At 46.1% G+C, this 27723-nt stretch overlaps 1 protein-coding gene across 3 annotated transcripts in view; it reads left to right on the forward strand.

Annotated features, from left to right (window-relative positions):
* The window catches only part of LOC148517169 (beta-1,3-galactosyltransferase 2-like), an 84780-nt gene that overhangs the window by 28091 nt on the left and 28966 nt on the right, over positions 1-27723 (forward strand). The window contains exon 1 of one of the 3 annotated variants that reach the window (XM_088479133.1): positions 20382-20445. The exons of the other annotated variants lie outside the window; for them this stretch is intronic. The gene's annotated coding sequence lies outside the window, so the exon portion shown is untranslated. Of the gene's footprint in view, positions 1-20381; positions 20446-27723 lie in introns of those variants that run through there. 3 annotated transcript variants of the gene reach the window in all.

The following is a 27723-nucleotide window of genomic DNA, read 5'->3' on the forward strand; positions in this document are numbered from 1 at the left end:
CCCCGGGGGGTGCCTAACCCTAACCACCCGGGGGGGGTGCCCAACCCTAAGTCCTCCCCGGGAGCCCTAAACCTAACCCTCCCCCCCGCGGCTGTCCACTGCAGCGCCCGGCATCCACTCCATCGGGGTGCCGGGCGCCGGTCTCCAGACGTCGGGCAAATTACAGGCGACTACATTTAGGCGCCTGTCATTTGTCCCTAGTCGGGATAAAGCAGTCTGGAAGCCAGCGGTCGGAATTCATACCGTCGGGTTCCAGACTACATCCCTAACAAACTGTCTGTTGGTATTTTTAATTGTTTCCTTATATGTATAATAATTCCTCCCAGATGTGTATTTTATTTACAACTAGCTGGGATACCCGGTTGGCCGGGTTGAAGACTGGACCCTGAAGTACACCTGCAGCCTTATTTATTTACATTGTCCTCTATAACCTAGATAACTATGCAAATTAGTAGTAAATGACAGTGCAGACAGGCGTATTCTCATACCATTTGGAATGGGGTATATTAGGAGCAGACTGATTTACAGAATAGAATCAGTATAGCTTCCAAAATCACTGTAGAACAGAGGGGGTGATTCAGCTGTGGACGGATATGCTATCGCAGATGTAATATGATAATGCACCAGGAGGCGTTACACCTCGTGCATGCATTACTGATCCGAGCTGCATCCAAGGACACAGGATCGGATCATCTGCGATCCCTTTGGCCGGCCGAGTGACCATGGGGTCAAGCAACCCGGCTGCCGCAGATGAGTAAAAGAGGACAGGAAATCTCTGTCAGCTGACAGAGATCAGGCGCATACGCAGAATCCCTATAACCGAGAATCTGCGTGATGTCTGTCACTGCGTCCGCAGCTGAATCACCCGTGAAATCACTCTGCAGACCAACATTGAAGACCATGTCTAGTGGGGCTGGCATCAGAAGGGGAATGGTGGAGTCCCATTCCCAGACACAGGGGTGCACGGGCTGACTAACTCCATATTTCATGTATGCGGCTTTTGGAAAAGTGATATAACTCAGCACTTTGGAAGAGATGAGAGTGTGATAGTGTGTATGAAGCCAGCCGCTTACAAGGTCGGTACACACATTATCTAGTGTGTACCGGCAGGGGCGTATCTACCCATTGACCAGGATGGCACTCGTCAGGGGCACCGACCAAAGGGGGGGCGCCGTCCGGCAGTGCCACCAGCAGCCAAGGGGTGGACAAGTCCCCCAGCCCCACAAGTGTAGGGCAGACCACAGTGAGAGCGGTCTGCCCTACACAGTTTACAAACAGACAGCCGTCAGCCGTCAGTGGCGGCTGTGTATTTGTAATAGCAGCCAGCCAATGAGAGTCAGAGAGACTCTCATTGGCTGCTGCATCGTCCAAGGAGGGAGCCGGCTGGAGCTCCATCTTCCGGCTCCCCCCACAGCATGTGATGGGAGAGATGTCATGACGTCTCTCCCATGCAGGAGAAGAGCGTCCGGGACTCAGAGTGGACAGCGGCGGTCGCGTCAGGAGCTGGGATCAGGTAAGTTGTATTTTTTTTTCTTTGTTTAAGCCTGGCACTGCGGGGGGGCAATTAAATAGTGAGTGGTCGCTACTGGGGGCAATTTAGGGTGGGTGCCCGCGACTGGGGGCACTGTACAGGAGTGGCCACTACTGGAAGCAATTTAGGGGGGGTGGCCACTACTGGGGGCACTGTATAGGGGTGGCCACTACTGGGGGCAATTTAGGGAGGGGTGGCCACTACTGGGGGCACTGTATAGTGGGGACTACTCCTGGGGGCACTTTATAGGGTTGGCAACTACTGGAGGCAATTTAGGGGGGGTGGCCACTACTGGGGGCACTGTATAGTGGGGACTACTACTGGGGGCACTGTATAGGGGGGACTACTACTGGGGTCAATGCAGCATAGGGGAGACTACTACTGGGTGCACTGTATAAAGGGGGACTACTACTGGGGTCTATTACTGGGGGCACTGTATAGGGGGACTACTACTGGGGGCAATGCAGCATTGGGGGGGCTTCTACTGGGGGATTACTACTGGGGGCACTGCATAGGGGGGTAGGGGGGCGTCAGTCCATTACATTGCCAGGGGCGCTTGGATCCCTAGATACACCCCTGTGTACCGGCCTTAAAGATCTGACTGGCCATCCCGCTGACCGAGTGGCCGATTTGGTAAGCTATACACACTTACCAATGGGCTGCTCGATATGTATAAACTCTTTGCATAAACTTAAGGTAAATGTCAATGCTTGTAATTTTACTTCAGAATACCATAGTAACAACAACTGACAAAAAGGTCTAAAAACACTGAAGCAGCAAACTTTGTGAAAACCAATACTTGTGTCATTCTCAAAACTTTTGGCCATGGCTGTACAATAGCAACAGATCCAAGTCCCTTCCCTCTCAGGATTAATTTAGGATATAATGAATCTAAACCGAACAGTAATTTAATGAAATATCAGTTTAAACAAATGAAAGGGGCGGTCCTGCTGTTTGCAAAACCCCAAACACAAGTGCAGAATGATTTTGGTGAGGGTTTTTAAAAAAAAAAAAAGAAACGGGCGAACACAGCAAAATGTGCATCTCAGATAAGTATACACACTTACACAACAAGGAAGCAGGGCAGGTCTGCATTTTGTACATTCCAACACTGACCCTTATTGTTGCATATTTTAAAGGGCACTCATTTCTTTATACTAATGGTTAGAGTTTTAGGAAGCTAATGCATATTGCTACACTCAGATGTCGTTATTGGTGTTTATGACAAGTATACTGTATTAGGTCATGAAGCATAACTGTACATATACTAACGCTGCCGTCTGTCTGTTTGGATAATTGTTTAGCAAAGGCAACACCTTAATATTTTACCTAGGTCCTTTTCCAATCAAAGGAAGGAGAACTGTGTAACTTTATAACTGTACGAGCCACTTATACTGGCCATGCCACTGAGATATATCTCTAATGGGATGTGGTCAATATCCCGACCGTGGGGATTCTGGCGCTCAGAATGCCAGCGCCGGAACCCCGACACTTGTCAGAATGTTGGCGCCGACATCCCAACTGCCGGAATCCCGAAGGTAAGTAGCAGGGTTAGAGAGAGGGTTAGCGTTAGGCACTAGGGGGAGGGTTAGAGACTAAGGGGGGATGGTTAGGTTTAGTGTGCAGGGAGGGGGAGGTTAGGTTTAGGAACTAGGGGGGGAGGTTAGGGCCAGGCACCCGGGAGGGAGGGTTTGGGTAGGAGGAATCAGTACAGGAATTCCGACACCAGCATCCCAGCAGCAGTGGAAATCCTGATCGTCCTCAGGTAAGTATTAGCTATCCTAATTCTACCCCCTAACCCTAACCCTCCCTTAGGGGTGCCTAACCCTAACCTCCCCCCCAGTACCTAATCCTAATCCTCCCTCTAAGTGCCTAAACCTAACCCCCCCTTCCCCACTGCCTAAACATAACTCCCCCAGGGGGGTGCCTAACCCTAACCTCCCCCCAGGGGTGCCTAACCCTAACCCTCCCTCCCCCTAGCCTAAACCTAACCTCCCAGGGGGGTACCTAACCCTAAGTCCCCCCCGGGGGTTCCTAACCCTAACTCCCTCTTCCCCTAGCCTAAACCTAACCTCCCAGTGGGGGGTGCCTAACCCTAAGTCTCCCCCCGGGAACCCTAAACCTAACCCTCCTCCTGCGGCTATCCGCACTCAGCGCCCGGCATCCCTTCGATTGGGATGCTGGGCATCGGGCTCCTGGCGTATGTTTAATGACAGGCGTCGGCATATAGACGCCTGTCTTTAGACCCTTGCCGGGATATGACAGTCGGGAAGCCGGCTGTCGGGATTAGGTCCGCCGGCTTCCTGACTGCATACTGGGTAGGGAGAGGGGGGATTAGAACACTGACCGACAAGTGTCGGTATTCTAACACGGGATGCCGGCGTTGCAATTCTGCCTGCTGGGATCCCGAGCGCCGGCATCCCATTCCCATCCCTCTCTAATCAGTGCAAAAAGCCTGAAAGTAGATGTTGTTTTATTTAGGTGTTTGCCATCTCAGATGCGATTCAATACTTACAATTCGATTGAAAATCCCGATTGACATACAGATTCACGCGTACACACCTTTATAATCTACCTTGCGATCCGCGATCTTGATCTCTCAAAACCATCTGCTGAAAAGATTGTGACTCCGTACACACTCTACAGGTATCAGGCTATGCTGCTGCCAAATCATTGGACAGAATGGCTGGTAGGGCGTACATACTTCCTTATTGTTTCCGACATACTTCAGGACCACCGTGTCTGATAAATTTTAGGAAGAACATAAGATCAGATCTTTAGACGCAACCTGTCTTCTTGTGATGATACACGATGGTAGAAGGTGGCGTTATTACTACTGCAATTGCCCGTTAAACACCTGCTTTCACATTATTGTAGTAAAAATAATGTTAATAAATATGCCCCTATATGTGTCCTGTTCCACAAGCAGGCAGTGTTTTTAAGTCTTTTGTTAGCTGTTTATAACCAGAGCCTTGTGCATTTAACTAAGGGGTGTGCACTTAGAATACCAGAGCCGGAATCCCAACAACTGTCAAAAATCCAGCAATGCCATCATGACCGCCGGCATCACGAAGGTAGGTACTGGGTTTAGGGGGAGGGTTAGGGTTAGGCACTAGGGTGAGGGTTAGGTTTAGGGTGCGGGGAGGGGGAGGTTAGGTTTATGCACTGAGGGGATAGGGATAGCAGAAGGATTAGGATACCTACTGAGAGGTGTCGGTATCCTAAAGGTGCTTTACACACTTGCCGATTATTTACATGATCTGGCCGATTCCGACGCATTGCAATGACAGACTGTGTAAAAAATGCCCAAATCGTGAGTCCCCACTCACGATCACGATGCGATGCGCGTCCCCGCTGGTCGCACATCGCATCTTCAGATCTGCCGTGCTGTAGGGCAGATTTGCCAATCTGGGACACAATGCACTGGATGCACGACAGATCCTAAGGCAGATTGGACATTTTTTACTCCAAATCGTGTTTAGGACTGCCGGGGAGCTGCCTGGGGAGAGATCTAGGGAAATCGTACATCGTGAGCACATCGCCAAGTGTGTGGGCACCTTAACACTGTCATGATGCCGGCGTCTGGATTTCGACAGCCGGGATCCCGAGCTCTGGCATCCCTTCCCCAACCCTATATGTATACAGTATCTAGCTACTAACTGCAACAAAGAGCATTTTATATAACTGATCCTCTGCTAAGAAACAACATTCACCACTGCACAACTATTTCACTCTGTTCTTATAGCTGTTCCTAGTAACAGGTATAACTAAAGCCCTCCCTCATTATCTCAGCCGTTCTGGGGCAAAGACAAAATATATATTTTATATGTGATAAAATCTGATAGGATATCATATAATAAATATTGATGTTGTGCTATATGAGTTGGAAAGATTATTTTTAGTGATCTCTACGAGGGGCCCATTTATCAAAGTGTATTTGAGGTAAAATCCCCCAAAAACACCTGTTTTCAGGGGTTTTCCTCAAATACTAAGTATCCCCCGTATGTATGAAGGAGGGACCGCAGCCGGCATATCCGATACCTGCTGTGATCCCTCCATTACCGCTGGCAGCCGCCTCCCCCATAGGTTTCTCTGGGGGATGCGATGTTGTTAAATTTACCAATATCCGGAATGCGATGCACTCTAGATATTGGCCCCCACAGCTAACGCCATCTGAAGATGACATTTGCCGCTATAGCCTATGGGCTACACCGCGCACTATTAGCCGGCTGAGGGATCCTCCCCAGCAATGGCGGATGTGCATGTGCAGTCCACGGGACTTCGCATACGCACCACCCCCTGCACTGGCCGGCAGCTCTCTGAGACATCGCCCCTGCATGTCCCAGATGATACATCCGGCCGATAGGATCACTTTTTGCAATGCGATCAGGGGCGATACTGGCATGTCCTGATCACATTGCAAAAGCGATCATTGATAAATGGGCCCTTAGAGAGATTTTTATAACTACTCACAGCCAGTTTTGTCAACTATCTGACAATTGATAGAGCAAAGGTATAGGCGCTAATTACCATTTGTATTCATAGATTGTTTTCTTTAAAGGGGGAATTGGTTTAACCCCTACATTGGTGGCCTTCTCTGTCTCACTTTTAACACTGTGATAGCGCACTTGCTTTTCTCCTTTCTTGTTTCAATATTTGGGAGAGTTAAGGTGCGTACACACTGGGCGACAAAGTGGACGACTGAACGATAACGATATCGTCCATTTTTTACACCAAAACGTTGAACGATAACGACGATGTGCGTTCCCGCGGGTCGTTAGTCATTGTCGTTCATCGGGCACACATGCAGGCCAACCTGACGATATCGTCAGGCTGCTGCATGTTGGGGAATGGGGGAGAGAGCCGGGCGCTGAACGATATCGTTAATGAACGACACTGAGCACACCCTGCCGGGGACACACTAGACGATATCGCTCAGGGAGCATATCGTCTAGTGTGGATGCTCCTTTACTGTAGTCAGTGTAAAGTGTGTGGGTATTTAGGACCTCATTCAGACCCGCTCACTAGATGCGTTCGCTCGCTCAATGCGTATGCAAATTTGGGAAGGCAGGCGATCGCACGGTAAGGCATTAGCACGCCCACTATGTCTTGGCGTGCGATCGCATTGTGTATGCAGACGCCCACCTACTTGTCTTAAGACGCCCACTTTCTCACGTCATCTCCAGGAAGTGTATGCAACCATCGGTGCCATCGAGTACCATCAGATGCGATCGCAGCGATTGTAGCTGACCATACCCTACCACAAGCACTGTGAGCACTTCAGTGTAAAATCCAGCCAGGTGACATGTACTATGACGCTGCCTCTAAATTATGCACGCATCTGTAACGGCGTTGAGACGCTCAGGCACGCCTGCGTTCGCACCGGCACTCCCCCGTTTTTAATTGCCAGCCCCTGTCACCACCCACAAACCGCTTCTCCTGTCACTCACTCTGCTGTGCAGTCTATGCTTCCCGATCTCTCGCACTGGTTCACGCACAATGCGAACCATTGGCAGCTACGAGCAAACACATCCTACACAGTGGCTCTGAATCAGGTCCTCAGTCCCATGTATTATTTGAACACACAAGTTAGTGTGGAGGAGAGAAGTTAGTTATTTGTAGTACAGGTTGAGTCTCCCATATCCAAATATTCCGAAATACGGAATATTCCAAAATACAGAATATTTTTAGCATGACTGAGAAAGTGAAACCTTTGCTTTCTGATGGTTCAATGTACATAAACTTTGTTTAAAGTAGGGGTGAGCGGGTTCGGTTTTACTCGGATTTACTCGGATCTTTAAACGGCATTTTATTGGCTATCGCCTATCATGTGTTTTGGATAGCCAATATAATAAATCCGAATTTGCGGTAAAGTGGCGATAAGAACCGAGTAAATCCGAGTAAAACTGAACCCGCTCACCCCTAGTTTAAAGCACAAAATTATTAAAATACAGTATAAAATAACCTTCAGGCTCTGTGTATAAGGTGTATATGAAACATAAATTAATTTCATGTATGTACACAAACTTTTTTTTATGCACAAAATTATTAAAAGTATTGTATAAAATAACTTGCAGGCTGTGTGTATAAGGTGTATATAACAAATAAATTCATTCTGTGTTTAGATTTGGCTCCCATTCTCAAGTTATCTCATTATGATATGCAAATATTCCAAAATACAGAATATTCCGATATCCAAAATACCCCTGGTCCCAAGCATTTTGGATATTTGAGACTCAACCTGTAGTAGGTTTTAAATGACATTTTATAGAGATAAGTATTATTAACATTTGGTAACTTTGATGAGGGAAGGTATCTATTTTATTAAATTTAGTCTGATAATGTAATTGTAATATGTGAAATTGTATTCTCGGTTTGATCTACCACAACCATAATTTTCCTGTTCAGCAGGACAGTACAGCGTTGTTCCTGGGTAACCTAGCACATGTTCTTACATTTCATAGACACATTGTCAGTGTGTTGTCGTGTTTTGAGTCTTCAAAAGGTATTGTCTCTCTCCAAACACTTTTCACCAGAGTACTGCTGGGTATACAGTAGCTGATGTGTGTACCCAATGACGGCAGATGGGACGGCACGATATATCGGTTTTGTACGCAAACCCGATAGTTTACATACAAATCCAAAGGAGTTTACCTATTGTTCCTCATGTGGGATTCTATTGAAACTGATCAATAGTGTTTTTGTGCAAATATTCACCCCATTGTTCCTCATGTGGACACAGAGTTGATATTGAATTTGAAACTGATCAATAGTGTTTCTCGTGCAAATGTTCGCCCTGTTGTCCCTCATGAACTGAGGGAATATTATATAAGGTCTATTTTGGGGACTATGCATATGTGAATTATCATCACCGCTATGCTGCAAACATTATGATATTGAACTTTTTATTTTTCAATATATGGTAATACATTAACAATGATATGTATTCTCAACACAAGGCCTAATGGACTTTCCAGGGTATATTATACTTCTCTATAATATAGAGCACTGTCTCCTTTCATAATTGTAATATCCCTTTCATACATACCTACGGATAGAGCTGTGTATAAGTGGTGCCCACGTTGCAACACCCCTCTTACCGTTCCTCTTGTTCAATGCATGGCAGTGCCTCCACCTTGTCCAATGCACGGCAGTGCCTCCACCTTGTTCAATGCACGGCAGTGCCTCCACCTTGTTCAATGCATGGCAGTGCCTCTACCTTGTTCAATGCATGGCAGTGCCTCTACCTTGTTCAATGCATGGCAGTGCCTCCACCTTGTTCAATGCATGGCAGTGCCTCCACCTTGTTCAATGCATGGTAGTGCCTCCACCTTGTTCAATGCATTGCAGTGCCTCCACCTTGTTCAATGCATGGCAGTGCCACCACCTTGTTCAGTGCATGGCAGTGCCTCCACCTTGTTCAATGCATGGCAGTGCCTCCACCTTGTTCAATGCATGGCAGTGCCTCCACCTTGTTCAATGCATGGCAGTGCCTCCATCTTGTTCAATGCATGGCAGTGCCTCCACCTTGTTCAATGCATGGCAGTGCCTCTACCTTGTTCAATGCATGGCAGTGCCTCCACCTTGTTCAATGCATGGCAGTGCCTCCACCTTGTTCAGTGCATGGCAGTGCCTCCATCTTGTTCAGTGCATGGCAGTGCCTCCACCTTGTTCAGTGCATGGCAGTGCCTCCACCTTGTTCAATGCATGGCAGTGCCTCCACCTTGTTCAATGCATGGTAGTGCCTCCACCTTGTTCAATGCATTGCAGTGCCTCCACCTTGTTCAATGCATTGCAGTGCCTCCACCTGAATCTGTACAGGTCACAGGGTTAATGAACGAGTCTTCTGTCCACCAGAGATGGATTCAGGAAATCTCTGCCCCAACACCACTGATCTTTTGTACTTGACAAGTATAAACCACATAAAGGGCCTGATTCCGATGTGGACAGCGCAGACCCTGGGCTTGGGACACCTGCAAAATGGTGTTGACATTCATAGAATGGTCCTGGATGCCACCCCCAAACGCTGCAGCATGTCAATCATGCTTGGGCTAAGTGGGGACTGCAAGCGATCACCCAGGACCTGTACTGCACATGCCCAGAACCTTTGGATTTGTACGTAAACTATTGGGTTTCAGTACAAATCCCAATCAGGCCCAAAGTTTGTTGCCAAAACCATTACAGTATATTTATTTGTATTAAATGTAAGAAGAACAGTGGCATCTTTTTTGATTATCAGATGACAACAATTGGTATAAAAAATTGTAGATTTACAGGGGGTATATTTACTAAAGTGCGGGTTTATAGAATGGAGATGTTGCTCATAGCAACCAATCAGATTCTACGTAACATTTTTCGAACACCTTCTAGAAGATAAAAGCTAGAATCTGAATGGTTGCTATGGACAACATCCTCACTTCTAAAAACCCGCACTTTAGTAAATATACCCCATACATCGACTCTTAATAGCACACAATTACTTGAAATACTATATAGGAACATGCTAACAAAGTAATATATAAGGTAATTTAATAGTTACTTGGTAGTTAATATATTTATTAAATAGATCCATAGAATAAGTATATGAGGTAAAATTATTTTGTTACATATACATGTTAATATAAGAGTTGTATAATCTAGGTAAATTACATATATGTACTTGAGATGTATGTGATTGTAGTGGCGTAGCAGAGGTTAATGCAGGGGGACTAGAGCGTACAGGGTAATGGATTCAGGCAGGAAAAGGCTGGCCTTGAGGGAAATTGGAAAGTGCCAAAAGTGGCACGCGGGGTCCTGCAGGGTAGCTCGCGCCAGTGTTGGACTGGGACATGAAGGGCCCACAGGGGGAATGCAATGGTAGGGGCCCACTGAAGGGAGGTGGTGCAAAGCTAAAGGGGTGTGGCCAGCTTGCAGAGGAGCGTAAGTAAAATTTAGAAGACATGCACAGGTCCAGAGCCAAATTAAAAATAAAAAATAAATAACAACAATAACGCTGATTCTGGTATTCTAGTTATAGTATAAAACCAGGTAAGTAATAATTTTTATGTCCAGTCTCCAGAAGGCATAGAGTTTAGAAGCTGTAGCTCCAGTCACCTTGGGCTAGCTTGGATACATCTATCAGCATTGTAAAGTCTGAAATGTATGTACAGTGAGGGAAAAAACCCATTGTTAGTCCCATTATATTAAGGTACCAGTGCCTGCTGTGCCGCACTGCCCATCATATAATGCAGAGAGTTGTCGCATGCTCAATATATAACGCAGAGTGTCGCAGTGCCCGCCTTATACGCAATATAGAGTGTCACAGTGCCCACCGTATAATGCAGAGAATTGTCGCATTACTCACTATATAATGCAGAGTGTTGCAGTGCCTGCCATTTACGTAATATAGAGCTGCACAGTGCCCACCATATAATGCAGACTTGTTGCATTACTCACAATATAATGCAGAGTGTGGCAGTGCCCGCCATATACGTATAGAGTGTCACAGTGCCCACCATATAATGCAGAGAGTGTCGCAGTGCCCATCATATACGTAATGTAGAATGTCACAGTGCTCACCATATAATACAGAGAGTGGCACTGACCGCCATATAATACAGAGAGTGCCGCAGTCCCCACAGTATAGTGCAGAGTGTCGTAGTGCCCTCCATATAATGCAGAGTGTCACAGTGCCCTCCATATAATGCAGAGTGTCACAGTGCCCTCCATATAATGCAGAGTGTCACAGTGCCCTCCATATAATGCAGAGTGTCACAGTGCCCTCCATATAATGCAGAGTGTCACAGTGCCCTCCATATAATGCAGAGTGTCACAGTGCCCTCCATATAATGCAGAGTGTCACAGTGCCCTCCATATAATGCAGAGTGTCACAGTGCTCTCCATATAATGCAGAGTGTCACAGTGCCCTCCATATAATGCAGAGTGTCACAGTGCTCTCCATATAATGCAGAGTGTCACAGTGCTCTCCATATAATGCAGAGTGTCACAGTGCCCTCCATATAATGCAGAGTGTCACAGTGCCCTCCATATAATGCAGAGTGTCACAGTGCTCTCCATAGAATGCAGAGTGTCGCAGTGCTCTCCATATAATGCAATGTGTCGCAGTGCTCTCCATATAATGCAATGTGTCGCAGTGCTCTCCATAGAATGCAGAGTGTCGCAGTGCTCTCCATAGAATGCAGAGTGTCGCAGTGCTCTCCATAGAATGCAGAGTGTCGCAGTGCTCTCCATAGAATGCAGAGTGTCGCAGTGCTCTCCATAGAATGCAGAGTGTCGCAGTGCTCTCCATATAATGCAGTGTGTCGCTTTGCTAATATAATACAGTGTCGCAGTGACTGCCATATAATGCAGAGAGTGTTGCATTGCTCACTATAAAATGCAGAGAGTGTCACGGTGCCCACCAAATAATGTAGTGTCAAACTGCCCATCATATACAGAGTGTTGCAGTGATTGCCATATAATACACTGAGCGCCGCAGTGATCACCATATATTTACAGAGTGCCACAGTGACCGCCATATATGTATAGAGAGTGCCACAGTGCCCACCATATAATGCAGAGAGTGTCGCAGTGACCGCCATGGAATAGATAGTGCTGGAGTGACCACCATATAACTAAAGTGCCGTAGTCACAGCCATATAATACAGAGAGTGCCATAGTGACCGCCATATATTTACAGAGTGCCGCAGTGACCGCCATATAGTACAGAGAGTGCCGCAGTTACCGCCATATAGTAGAGAGTGCCGGAGTACCTACCATATAATGCAGAGTGTCGCAGTACTCACTATATAATACAGAGTGTCGTAGTTGACGTAAAATAATAGAGTGCATCAGTGACCCACATGTTACACAAATATGAATACACACACAGTATTAATACACCCCACCCAGACACACACATGCACATCACATAAACCATATTAAAACACAGCATCCTCCAGAAAAAAAACAAATCCACCCCCTCTCCCCACATATACCAACCAGCTTAGTTAACACTAAAACATTTTCACACCACCAGTCACACTCACCTGCCCAGAGGGAGGATAATATGTCTCTCAGTATTGGATGGACCTGGCTCCTCTTCTCTTCGTTTGTGTGCAGTGACTGGTGAGCGCCTGCAGCAGCCTCGGGTCCTCCCCCCTCTGGCTGTGCGTGACACCACAGGGGTAAATGGTCGGTACCTAGTTTACCCGGGAAGTGGGCGGAGCTTTGGCTGCCCGCGGGTGCAGGGCCGGATTAAGGTTTGAGAGGGCCCTGGGACAACAACTTTGTGGGGGCCCCTATCACACCACACACATATATTTATATACTTACACACACACATACATACATTCACACAGAAAAACACATATATACACCACACATGCATGTGTCACACATACTGTACATTACACACAATCATACATACATACATACATACATACATACACACACAAGTCACACACACTTACCTTGCACCATCTGCACTGCATGTTGTGGATGGGGAGAGGACCTGGCAGGAAGGCACCATGTTATTAAGCTCCGCTCCCCTCGCGGCTTTGGCCGCGATTCACTGGTCAATCGGAATGGAGCGGAGCCAAATGACACAATTGTAAAGGAAATGCATCATACTGGCTCCGCCTCCAGCCGATTGACCCGCCTCCAGCCGATTGACCCGCTATAACGATACCTGCTCTTGTGCAGCTGCTGCTGTGTATGTGCCCTTTAGGTGTGGGGGCCCCGGGATGACCGCCCCTGTCGCCCCCCCTATAATCCGGCCCTGCGCGGGTGGGCGGAGCTTCATTGGCCACGGACAGGGCTTTGGACGCCCGGGAGCAAGGGTCTGAAGTTTCACTCGCCCATTGTTAGGCCCTCATGATGGCAGCGTTCCCCCCCACCATTCGCGGCCCGCTAAGCCCCCTTACTAAAAGAGGCGCGGCCACAATGTGCTGGGGCCCAACGGGGAATCTCCCGAATCCCCGTCACCCCAGTCTGAGACTGGGGTGGGCTACCAAGGGGAGGAGGGATACACGCGGTACTTCTGGGCTATATAAAGGGAGAGTACCTGTTAAGCGGGCAGTGAGCGGCTCCTTTCTTGAAAGCACACAACCCTGACTCACCGTCACTGCATTGCTAGGTAGCGATGTTAACAGTGGTGTCCAGGAGTCGGGCAGCATGAGGCCAGTGAGGGGCTGTCCTAGGTGCCGGCATATCAAGTAGCGCTGTTGTGGTGCTGTTGGTGACTCGCCGAACGGTGAGGAAGCCATTAACAGCAGTGACCAGAGTAGCATACCGCTGTATCTCCGCCAGAGGACACTTTGAGGTCTATGGAGGGTATTTATCAAAGCTGGGTAAGAGATAAAATTGTGAGAGATAAAGTACTAATCAATCAGCTTCCAATTTACATTTGTCAAGATGTGTTAAAAAAAAATAGCTATGAGCTGATTGGTTGGTAATTTATTTTTTACAATTTTATCTCTCTCCCAGCTTTGATAAATGCCCCCCCTATGTATTAATAATCGTGGTACTACCGCAATTATTAATGGTCCAACTCGCAGGGAATATTTTCATTTTTAATAAAAATATCCCGGCTATGTACTATGGGAAACTTGCAGGGACAGCGGTTGCGGTAATCACTGTCCTTGCAAGTTACACCCCTGGCATTTAGGAAAACCTGACTCTGCACATGAACACGGGACTGGCCGGGGGCTGCGCGGGAGAGATTGAAAGATCTTCCTCCTACCCCTTGAGCCCCCATAGACAATCAGTAGTTTACACCATCTGAAGATGGTGTAAACCACCGGTGCTAAGCTCCGAAAAGCTTTGCTTTTTGGAGTTTATAACATAGGAGTCAGATCGTAGTCCCCATTGATAATAATGCACTTTGCCAGAAATTTCGGTGAAATCTCTGGCATTGTGCCATTTGTACATAGGATCGATATATGAAATTATGCAGAGACTGCAGTTTCTACATAATTTTATGCAAAAAAATGGCTTGATACATAGGCCCCTTAGAGCACGATACTGCAATCACAGGAGTGCTGCACTACTGGAGGACAAAGATCCAGCAGCTGTCTCCACAGAGAAAGACTCAGGCAGGGATCGATCATCGATGAGGGGTGTGTCCAATCCGAGCATACAGATTCAAGCAAGTGAGTAGCAGCAGTAGTGCTGTACCCATAGGAGCATATGTATGAATTTTTTACACATATGTATGATTTTTACATAAAATTATGCAGAAACTGCAGTCTCTGCATACTTTTATGTATTGCTCCTATGTACTAATAATAGCACAATGCAGGATATTTCACAAAAATCTCTGGCAGTGCTAATTAGCACTTCAGATCGCAGTCCCCATTATGGTCAATGGGGACTATGATCTGACCCCTATGTACTAAACTCCAAAAAGCGAAGCTTTTCGGAGTTTAGTCCCAGTAGTTTACACCATCTTCAGATGGTGTAATCTACTGTAAAGTTGGCCACACACTAGACCAACTTACATCCAACCAGCCAACTTGTTGATTGGTTGGAATGAAAATCTGGTAACGTATGGGAGTAAATGATGATCAGCAATTTGCTCCTAAATGCCAGAAAACAGATGAAAATGGTCGTTCAGACAAGTTTGTTAAATGTTTGATCTAAACTACTTGTTCAAACAACAGTTTTGGTCCATTTTCCAGCGTCTGGGAGCAAATTGCTGATTGTATTCCTTACCAGATTTTCATTCCAACCAATCAACTAGTTGGCTGGTTGGACAGATAATCTTTAGATGTGTGGCCAGCTTTAGCCTATGGAGGCTCCAAGGACAGGAGAGAGATCTTTTGATCTCAGCCCCTGGCCGGCCCCGGAAGCTGACGCTGTGCGCATGCGCAGTGCCAGCTTCCCCCGGGGAAGTCTTTTGCTTCTGTGAAAGACTTCTCCTAAATGCCCGGTGACATAACTCGCGGGGACAGCGGTTACCGCAAGCGCTGTCCCTGCGAGTTCCCCGTAATACATAGCCAGGATATTTTCATTCAAAATGAAAATATTCCTGGCGAGATGGATACAAAATAATCGCGGCAACGCCACGATTTTTAGTACATAGACCCCATAGTGAGTAGTGCTGAATTCATTACACCTACACAGCTGCCCTACATTTCTGTCAGTACAGGGTTAAATCAACTACTCAGGCAAATGAGATACTGTTTCTGTTGAGTAAAGGCCCCCATACATCAGAGATTGATTGCAGCAATCGTGCAATTTGGAATCGATTGTGTATAAAAATCTTTCCCTTTTTCAATCGATTGCATATTGGAGAGATGCCACAATCAATTGAAAAAGGGAAAGATTTTTATACACAATCGATTGCAAATTGCATGATTGCTGCAATCAATCTCTGATGTATGGGGGCCTAAAGTCAATAGCCTCCTGGAAACTTAGATATGGGAGACACTTTTACAAGATGGCTGTAACTGCCTGGAATTTAATGCCCGATTATAAAGACTCAATATAGCGTTGGGGAGGGTAGTGTCCTCAGGATTATTATTAAAAGGAGTATACTTATTTTATAATTTCATATGATAAATATCTGCGAGTGGAAGCATTAAGAATATATAAACTAGGACACAGGTTCTCAAACTCGGCCCTTAGAACCCCAAACAGTGCATGTTTTCCAGGTCATCTCACAGAATCACAAGTAAAATAATTAGCTCCACCTGTGGATCTTTTAAAATGTGCCAGTGAGTAATGAACACACCTGTGCACCTGCTGGGTGACCTGGAAAAAGTGAACTGTGTGGGTTCCCGAGAGCCAAGTTTGAGAACCACTGAACTAGGATACTAATATATTGAGAGTGGGGGTTTTGGAAGAGACAATTCTCAATAAGGATAGAAAGTACTATAAATTAGTTTCAGAGTTATAAATCCTGGAGGACTAGAACAGACTACACTATTTAGTTACAGAAAGGATACTATAGGCTTGATTCAATTCAATGCGAATTGGATATCGCCGGGAAGGAGCTCTCCCGGAGCTATTCAATTCAGCGCGCTGCTAAGGATTTCTTCTCACATCCCTCCTAGAGTGCGAGCAGAAATCCGACAAAACTCCCAGCGCAATGCTGTTTTCTGCCCTTAGACCCGCGGAAATAGCATCGTGCTGGGCAATTTAGTCGGAGAATGCCCGTTTTTGCAACCAAACACCATGTTTAAGGCACAAGAACAGGCATTCTCCGACAATACAGTGCACTGAATTGAATAACTCCGGGAGCTCCCTCCCGGCACTATTCGCTTTGCGTTGAATTGAATCGAGCCCAATGTGTCTAGTATCAGCTGCCTGGAATGTACATGTATATATGTAGGAGAGATTAGTAACTAATTCAGGAATATCTCACCATCTGCATTACGCTCTGCTTATCTAACTTAAAAGGTAAATCTTTATATGGGAGGGATGTAAAAAGTCTCCATGTGGGACGTCGCGGCTGCAATTTTACAATTGTTCATAAGATATTGACATTCACTTCCTTCTGTGTGAACAGTTAAAGGTGACATATGTAATCCCACATCATACAGAAAGGGGCCACTTTCACACTGAGGTCTTCTTACATCCCACGTTTATTGCAGCATCTAGGAGTCTATCACACAATACAGTGCATAGAGAGTGACATAGGCAAAGTTACGGAGCGAGGTCCTCTAAAGGGGTTCTCTCACCACCCAAGTAACCTCCATCAACATCAGCAGGGGAACACCTTTATACTGGATTTATTTTACATCATATGTGTCAGGTTGCTACACCAGAGGTGTCTTTGAGGGTAACGTAGTATTAATGATATTATGGATAGAGATACTCTGAAGGAGCCGGCTAACTGCCTTAGCAACCACTCCCACATACAGGAATTTATAGATTAGTGTTTGACCACTAGAGCATTGTGACTCCTATGCTAATAAACAACAATTCATAATCATTCATGTTATCATATCTTGGTACATATATAGATACGAGATTTAGATTCACGAGTTTCCACATTGAGACACTCCTATCAGCCGATTAAGAGAGCGCTGAGTATACAACCCATATTAGATATCTATCTTTCAGAGCAAGGACATCTCCAGTACTCAGCTGCTCCTGTTATCTGGTGAAGCCCAGCTGAGCACGGATCACACCCTATTCCCTTTCCTAATATCACCTACAGTACACACAATCACTCTCAGAAATGCAGCATAAAGGGGCCTATTTATCAAGGATTGCTTTTGCAATGCGATCAGAGCATGCCAGTAACGCCCATGATCGCATTGCAAAAAGCGATCTCTTCGGCCGGATGTATCATCCGGGACATGCAGGGACACGGGCTCCAAAAGGAGAGCTGCCAGCCACTACAGGGGTGGTGCACATGCGCAGTGCCGGGGACGGCACATGTACATCTGCCATAGCCGGGGAGGGTTTAGGCGTATCCCTCCACCGGCTAAGAGTGCGCGGTGTAGCCCATAGGCTACAGCAGCTAACTCCACCCTCAGATGGCGTTAGCTGCGTGGGACAATATCTGGAACTCATCGCATTCCGGATATTGGTAAATTTGGCAGCATCACTTCCCCCATAGAACCCTATGGGGGAGGCGGCGGCTAGCGGTAATGGAGATACCTGCTGTGGTCCTTCCTTAATACATCCGGGGGATATTTAGTATTTGAGGTAAACGAGATGTAGTCAGGAAGCCGACGGTCTAAATGCCGACCGCCAGCTCTCCGACAGTTAAATCCCGGCAAGGTACTAATGATGGGCATCGAAAACCCAACACCTGTCATTAGACGTATGCCGGGAGCCCAACACCCGGCATACCGAACGAAGGCAAGCTGGGCGCCGGGTGCGGTCAATCGGAATGGGGCGGCGCCAAATGACACAATTGTAAAGGAAATGCATCATACTGGCTCCGCCTCCAGCTGATTGACCCGCCTCCAGCCGATTGACCCGCGATAACGGTGCCTGCTCTTGTGCAGCTGCTGCTGCTGTGTATGGGCCCTTTAGGCGTGGAGGCCCCGGGGCGACCGCCCCTGTCGCCCCCCCCTATAATCCGGCCCTGCACGGGTGGGCGGAGCTTCATTGGCCATGGACAGGGCTTTGGACGCCCGGGGGCAAGGGTCTGAAGTTTCACTCGCCCGTTGTTAGGCCCTTATGATGGCAGCATTCCCCCCCACCATTCGCGGCTCGCTAAGCCCCCTTACTAAAAGAGGCGTGGCCACAATGTGCTGGGGCCCAACGGGGAATCTCCTGAATCTCCGTCACCCCAGTCCGAGACTGGGGTGGGCTACCAAGGGGAGGAGGGATACACGCGGTACTTCTGGGCTATATAAAGGGAGAGTGCCTGTTAAGCGGGCAATGAGCGGCTCCTTCCTTGAAAGCACACAACCCTGACTCACCAGCGCTGCATTGCTAGGTATCAATGTTAGCAGCGGTGTCCAGGAGTCGGGCAGCATGAGGCCAGTGAGGGGCTGTCCTAGGTGCCGGCATATCAAGTAGCGCTGTTGTGGTGCTGTTGGTGACTCGCCGAACGGTGAGGAAGCCAGTAACAGCAGTGACCAGAGTAGCATACCGCTGTATCTCCGCCGGAGGACACTTTGGGGTCTATGGAGGGTATTTATCAAAGCTGGGTAAGAGATAAAATTGTGAGAGATAAAGTACTAACCAATCAGCTACCAATTTACATTTTGGAAGATGTGTTAAAAAAAGATAGCTATGAGCTGATTGGTTGGTAATATATTTTTTACAATTTTATCTCTCTCCCAGCTTTGATAAATCCCCCCCTATGTATTAATAATCGTGGTACTACTGCAATTATTAACGGTCCAACTCACAGGGAATATTTTCAATTTTAATAAAAATATCACGGCTATGTACTACGGGAAACTTGCAGGGACAGCGGTTGCGGTAACCACTGTCCCCGCGAGTTATACCCCTGGCATTTAGGAAAACCTGACTCTGCACATGAACACGGGACTGGCCGGGGGCTGCGGGAGAGATTGAAAGATCTTCCTCCTACCCCTTGAGCCCCCATAGACAAACAGTAGTTTACACCATCTGAAGATGGTGTAAACCACCGGTGCTAAGCTCCGAAAAGCTTCGCTTTTTGGAGTTTATTACCTAGGAGTCAGATCGTAGTCCCCATTGATAATAATGCACTTTGCCAGAAATTTCGGTGAAATCTCTGGCATTGTGCCATTTGTACATAGGATCGATATATGAAATTATGCAGAGACTGCAGTTTCTACATAATTTTATGCAAGAAATGGCTTGATACTTAGGGGCCATTTATCAAAGTAAATTTGAGGTACATTCCCCGAAAACACCTGTTTTCGGGGGTTTACCTCAAATATTAAGTATCCCCCGGATGTATGAAGGAGGGACCACAGCAGGTATCTCCGATACCTGCTGTGATCCCTCCATTGCCGCCCGCAGCCGCCTCCCCCATAGGTTTCTATGAGGGATGCGATGCTGCCAAATGTATCAATATCGGGAATCTGAAGATAGCGTTTGGCGCTGTAGTCTATGGGGACTTACCGCATTTCAGCCGGCGGAGGGATCTCCCAGATCCCTCCGCCGGCAATGGGCGCCGCTCATGTGGAGTCCGCGGGATTGTGCATGCGCAGCAGTCCCGCATGCACTCCAGCCACATCGCAGGGACGGGCTCCTTTCGGAGCCCGTCTCCCTGCATGTGCCGAATAGTACATTCAGCCGGTATGATCGCATTTTGCAAAGCGATCATGGGCGGTACTGGATGCCCTGATCGCATTGCAAAATGCGATCATTAATAAATGGGCCCCGTAGGCCCCTTAGAGCACGATACTGCAATCACAGGAGTGCTGCACTACTGGAGGACAAAGATCCAGCAGCTGTCTCCACAGAGAAAGACTCAGGCAGGGATCGATCATCGATGAGGGGTGTGTCCAATCCGAGCATACAGATTCAAGCAAGTGAGTAGCAGCAGTAGCGCTGTACCCATAGGAGCATATGTATGAATTTTTTACACATATGTATGATTTTTACATAAAATTATGCAGAAACTGCAGTCTCTGCATACTTTTATGTATTGCTCCTATGTACTAATAATAGCACAATGCAGGATATTTCACAAAAATCTCTGGCAGTGCTAATTAGCACTTCAGATCGCAGTCCCCATTATTGTCAATGGGGACTATGATCTGACCCCTATGTACTAAACTCCAAAAAGCGAAGCTTTTCGGAGTTTAGTCCCAGTAGTTTACACCATCTTCAGATGGTGTAATCTACTGTAAAGTTGGCCACACACTAGACCAACTTACATCCAACCAGCCAACTTGTTGATTGGTTGGAATGAAAATCTGGTAACGTATGGGAGTAAATGATGATCAGCAATTTTCTCCTAAATGCCAGAAAACAGATGAAAATGGTCGTTCAGACAAGTTTTTAAATGTTTGATCTAAACTACTTGTTCAAACAACAGTTTTGGTCCATTTTCCAGCGTCTGGGAGCAAATTGCTGATTGTATTCCTTACCAGATTTTCATTCCAACCAATCAACTAGTTGGCTGGTTGGACAGATAATCTTTAGATGTGTGGCCAGCTTTAGCTTATGGAGGCTCCAAGGACAGGAGAGAGATCTTTTGATCTCTCCCCCTCAGCCCCTGGCCGGCCCCGGAAGCTGACGCTGTGCGCATGCGCAGTGCCAGCTTCCCCCGGGGAAGTCTTTTGCTTCTGTGAAAGACTTCTCCTAAATGCCCGGTGACATAACTCGCGGGGACAGTGGTTACCGCAAGCGCTGTCCCTGCGAGTTCCCCGTAGTACATAGCCAGGATATTTTCATTCAAATTGAAAATATTCCTGGCGAGATGGATACAAAATAATCGCGGCAACGCCACGATTTTTAGTACATAGACCCCATAGTGAGTAGTGCTGAATTCATTACACCTACACAGCTGCCCTACATTTCTGTCAGTACAGGGTTAAATCAACTACTCAGGCAAATGAGATACTGTTTCTGTTGAGAAAGTCAATAGCCTCCTGGAAACTTAGATATGGGAGACACTTTTACAAGATGGCTGTAACTGCCTGGAATTTAATGCCCGATTATAAAGACTCAATATAGCGTTGGGTAGGGTAGTGTCCTCAGGATTAGTATTAAAAGGAGTATACTTATTTTATAATTTCATATGATAAATATCTGCGAGTGGAAGCATTAAGAAGATATAAACTAGGACACAGGTTCTCAAACTCGGCTCTCAGAACCCCAAACAGTGCATGTTTTCCAGGTCATCTCACAGAATCACAAGTAAAATAATTAGCTCCACCTGTGGATCTTTTAAAATGTGCCAGTGAGTAATGAACACACCTGTGCACCTGCTGGGTGACCTGGAAAAAGTGAACTGTGTGGGTTCCCGAGAGCCAAGTTTGAGAACCACTGAACTAGGATACTAATATATTGAGAGTGGGGGTTTTGGAAGAGACAATTCTCAATAAGGATAGAAAGTACTATAAATTAGTTTCAGAGTTATAAATCCTGGAGGACTAGAACAGACTACACTATTTAGTTACAGAAAGGATACTATAGGCTTGATTCAATTCAATGCGAATTGGATATCGCCGGGAAGGAGCTCTCCCGGAGCTATTCAATTCAGCGCGCTGCTAAGGATTTCTTCTCACATCCCTCCTAGAGTGCGAGCAGAAATCCGACAAAACTCCCAGCGCAATGCTGTTTTCTGCCCTTAGACCCGCGGAAATAGCATCGTGCTGGGCAATTTAGTCGGAGAATGCCCGTTTTTGCAACCAAACACCATGTTTAAGGCAGAAGAACAGGCATTCTCCGACAATACAGTGCACTGAATTGAATAACTCCGGGAGCTCCCTCCCGGCACTATTCGCTTTGCGTTGAATTGAATCGAGCCCAATGTGTCTAGTATCAGCTGCCTGGAATGTACATGTATATATGTAGGAGAGATTAGTAACTAATTCAGGAATATCTCACCATCTGCATTACGCTCTGCTTATCTAACTTAAAAGGTAAATCTTTATATGGGAGGGATGTAAAAAGTCTCCATGTGGGACGTCGCGGCTGCAATTTTACAATTGTTCATAAGATATTGACATTCACTTCCTTCTGTGTGAACAGTTAAAGGTGACATATGTAAGCCCACATCATACAGAAAGGGGCCACTTTCACACTGAGGTCTTCTTACATCCCACGTTTATTGCAGCATCTAATACCCCTTTTCCACCTAAATTCTGGGTCTGACCCGGAGTTGGAACAAAGTTCCTATCCGGATCAGACCCGGAATTTTGCCGGCGCCGACTCCGCCCCTGATTGCATCACTCAGCTGCAAGTTTCTCTCAGACGGCGTTGATGGCCCTCTAGTAGCTAAATATGGCAGCCATCATGGTGTAGTCCAGACAGTAAATAATCTTAGGGCCTGATTCAGCCCCGGACACGCTTTCCCGATTTGGCCGAATGAGTGTGTGCTTGCGCCAGAGCCACAGTATGCATGTGCAGTGACTGCACTGTGAATCGACTCGCAGTGTGCTTGACACACTGTAACCATCTAGGGGGAGGATGGGGAGCGTTTCACAAAACGGGGCCGTGTCTGCCCCATTATGCAGTGGATCTGAGATCAATTCAAAAGACGACACCTGCATCATTTACATACCTTCTTAGATCCGCTGCTACTAAGGATGCAGAACCGATCACTCCTGCGTCCACCTCTGAATCAGACCTTTAGTGCCTATAGCTCCTGGGGTCCCCAGGACACTATGGGCCGGGAAGACAAGGGGGCTACATGATGATCAGTGTACGTGTCTTCTGTATATGTGGAGATTCTCCAGATAATTTAATGCAATTATTACTGTGGTGCCACATTTTAATCTGTGTTCTACTTAGGGATGTGCAGGCTCTACTATATTCAATTTTTTCTATAGTCTACTCTATTTGGCCTATTACCACTATACTATACCTGTTGCACCCTACCAGGGGTTGGTATTTTAGGGCCTGATTCAGAGTTGAACTCTATTTTGACTCACAATACTCTATATCACTTGATTAGCACCTATCTATCTTTATTTTCCTATATTCTAATCTTTATGTTAGGACTGTATCCTGATTTTTTTGTTAAAGTGTTTATATGTCTATTATAACTCTTTACAGGCATGTCCTTGGAAGGAAAAGTTGACCTTCAGTTCTGAAATGACTTTGGCTGCTGTTGTGCCAATCCTTACACTTTCCAAGTACTCTGACACATAATCTAAATCTAGCAGAGACCAGCAGCCTCTACTGGCATGGATCACATGAAACCTCCTCCACCCTCCACACTCCACCCTTGCTTTTCCATGCTTTGTCAATATGTCATTGTTAGTAATTGTGACCCTGATGTGGGCAACACAGATTTTCAGTCATTTCAGGCAAATTATATGATTAACTTCTAGAATAATTTATCTGGACAGTGTATCAGACATCGATGTACTTTCCAGCAGGAAAGTACTATGGCTCTAGCGCAGTGGTTCTCAAACTCGTTCCTCGGGACCCCACACAGTGCACGTTTTCCAAGTCACTCAGCAGGAGCACAGGTGTAGTCATTACTCACTGACACATTTTAAAAGATCCACAGGTGAAGCTAATTATCTCACTTGTGATTCTGTGAGGAGACCTGGAAAATATGCACTGTTTGGTGTCCTGAGGACCGAGTTTGAGAACCTGTGCTCTAGCGGTCTAATAGGGGTATTCAATATGGAGCGAAAACTCAGTTTCTGCAATGTTTTCGCTCAGATGACGTAATTTTCGCCGCTTTAACTTTTACACCGTATTCAATTTGAAAACTTTTCGCCGGTGCGAAAAGTATATTGCCATCGACCCTGCGAAAAAGTATCACCAAGGACTGGGTGGTGGAAAAAAGTGCAGAATTGGGGTTTTGGGGTGCAACATTTCAGAAACCACCCTGCAACCTTCAGACAGTCCCCCAAAGGTAAACTGTGTCAAAAAATTAAAAAAAAATACCTCAGAAGACCCCAAAAAAAAGTTATTCCATTTTGGGGGCAAAAAAAAATATTGGGGGATACAAAGTTAAAACTAGCGAACTACAATCTAGGGGGGTCCCCAAGTATGCCCCAGGTGTTTTTTTCATTGCAGGTGTTTGCGGCAGGTGGATTTGTCACGTTTTTAAAAGTTCACTTTGCAACTTTTAAATATGCTCACCCCCATTTTCAAGTACCCCAAATTTGCTGGAACTACTTATTTTCTGCAAAAAAAACTTCTAAATACTATTCTTCACCACCTACCCAAATCCCCAAAATAGCAGCTATCGGACCCTGTTTAAAGACCCCAAAAACCTTCAGCAGGGCTAATCGGGGGTATCCAGAGTGATCCCCCATGTCAGAGCATCTTTTTGGGGGTGTTAGGGTGATTTTCCCAAAAATCTGCAAAGTTTTCGCTGATTTCACTTTCGGCGGGTGCCGTTTTCGACGATTTCATATTGAATACGGGTATAAGCGGTGGCGCGCGATACTTTTTCACAGGCAAAAGCTCCGATGTGCGGCGAAAACTTCGGCACGCATAGACGGCGAAGTTTACGTTTCATGCTGAATACCCCTGTCTGAGGTGTGTGGGCAGATGTTGGTTACTAGATATAAAAACACTCTTTAATGTTTCTGCAAACAAAAAACTTGTATCGTTAGTTACTCTTCCTTCCTACAAACACTGGATGCACATTATGACACTGCTGTATCAGACCAAACCAGTTCAGTGATCTGTTGGCACATCAGTGTGGTCTTATGCACCATCATTTAGATGTCAGCCGTCCAAGACAGTAACTTTTTACTACTGCTTTGTGGTATGCTAAATGTAAACTCCAACTGTTTGTTGCAGGAAACACCTGGGGGATTAATGTAATAGGTTGTGAGCTGCAGATGCTGTGGAAACTTCTGTGTCTTCCCATATTTTTAAAGCGGCAATCATTTTAAAGGCAAAACCAAGCTGGTTTTGCCTTTTAATTGACTGCCGCTTTAAAAATTCGAGAGTACTCGTAGGAGTTCCTGCAGCGGCTGCAGGTCGTAATCTGTTACATAAGCTTCTTGGGGTTTACAGTTTGCAGTGCTCATTTGTTAGGAATCCAAAAGAGAATCCATTACAGAAGACCACAATGATGCGTCCACGGACTGCTGGGGGTCTTTTTCAGATGCAAGAAAAATCTGGGTTTTTTTGGGGCAAAAAAAAAAAAAGTACCACAAATAGTATTTAAAAAATCCCTTTCATTTAGTGTTTATCTTGTTTTCATTTTAAATAGGCCAGTGAGAGGAGGAGAGGGTGCGAGAGGAGAGCTACGAGGGTACCAAGGGACAGTTATCAGCAATGGGACAGGGAGCCAAGGACAATGGAGAGAGGGTCAACAGATCATGTGTCATAAAACCTTTTACGTAGCCTACTTGTGAATGCTCCATTGCCGTCCAGTTACGCTCTTTCTGGAACAAACAGATATGCATCTAGTTGTGTACGACTCAAGTCAGTTATGCAGCATGTGCAGGGCTAACATACGCACGTTACTTCAGTAACACTGACTTGCGTTCATCTCTGCATGGGGCTGGCAGTGTTTATTAACAGAGGAGCAGAGAGGTAAGGGAGCAGATAGTAATTATCTAGGCCCAGCCCTCTGTGGTGACATGGGAATACGTAAGAGTAACCACACCCCCACCCCCTTTCTCATGCATATTGCTGCAACCGTACTTCACGGCGGTGAGCATAGAAATCTACACTTTGATGGGGCCTAGCCATCCCCCATCCTGTGGCCACAGCCCCACAGTACCCAGGCCCACCCAATGCATACTTGTCAACTCTCCCTCATTGTCAGGGAGACTCCCTGAAATAGCAGCAATCTCCCTGTCTCCCTGAAGAGTCTAGCAATCTCCCTCATTTTACCTTACCCCCTTTATGACACTGTTATATAAAAGAAAAAACAGAGATATATACATTCAAATAGGATTATTAGTATAATTTCCCTGCATTGGTTATAAGGCACAATGATCCCTATGGCTACATGTATTTTCTGAGAAGTATCAGTGTGTTTTCATCAACAAGTAAATCTTACTAACTGCTTTCTGGCTCATTTACATGTGGATGTAAGGCAATTTTATGACACGCCTCTCAGATGTAGCAGTACACGCCCACTTTACCGCTGCACTCATAGATGGCGCTTTCACTATCTCCCTGAAATGCTTTTTCAAAAGTAGGCAAGTATGACCCAATGTATTGACGGCCCTGTTTATAAACAATGACCTTTGATCTGACACTATAATGATCATGCATGATACTACACAAAATATTCAAGTACATTCCCCATATAATCAGGGTCTCCTGTGGAATAGAAATATATCTTAAAGATACATATATCAGTAAATAGTTGCTCTGTAATAAATCAAGCGATCTATACTAATCAGTAGGGATATTAGGGGCCTATTTATCAATGTGGGTCAACAATACAAAAGTTATATAGCCGCTTATAGCAGTGATAGAAAATCACTGATCGCCACAGTTTATCCTTGAAATATCGCAATGGCCCCAGAATGATATTACCACTTCTGCCGGGCCAGTCTCAGGGAATATTCACACGCATGACGCAGATAGCCTCGGGCTTTCAAATCCACTTATTGGACACAAACAAATAGAAATAGAAAGAAAATAGAAAGTTCGGGGAAGGATTTGCTGGTGAAACCTGGAGAATCGAATCACCAGCAGCAACCAGGCAATGTTACCCCCTTCATGTATGGGACTGATTCAGGGGTGGAAATAAATTCTTCACAGATGGTGTAATGGTTAATGTTACTGCCTCACAGCACTGAGGTCATGGGTTCGGTTCCCACTATGGCCCTAACTGTGTGGGGTTTGTATACCCTGTGCTTGTGTGGGTTTCCTCCGGGTATTCTGGTTTCCTCCCACACTCCAAGAATATACTGGTAGGTAAATTGGCTCCCAACAAAATTGACCATAGTGTGTATGTGCATGTGGTAGGGAATATAGATTGTAAGCTCCACTGGGGCAGGGACAGATGTGAATGGTAAGATATTCTCTGTAAAGCTTTGTGGAATATGTGTGCGTTATATAAATAACTGGTAATAATAATAAATCCTATACGCAGCGTTTGTGCAAAAATCTGCTGGGATTTGTATTGAGACAACCACTAGCAGCATCTGCCGCTTATGGTCACACTTCAGATCCTTAACCACTGCGCACAAATTCAGTTG

The sequence above is a fragment of the Taudactylus pleione genome, unplaced genomic scaffold (genome assembly GCF_031769625.1).
Source record: "Taudactylus pleione unplaced genomic scaffold, aTauple2 ptg000226l, whole genome shotgun sequence".
NCBI classification, from domain to species: Eukaryota; Metazoa; Chordata; class Amphibia; order Anura; family Myobatrachidae; genus Taudactylus; species Taudactylus pleione.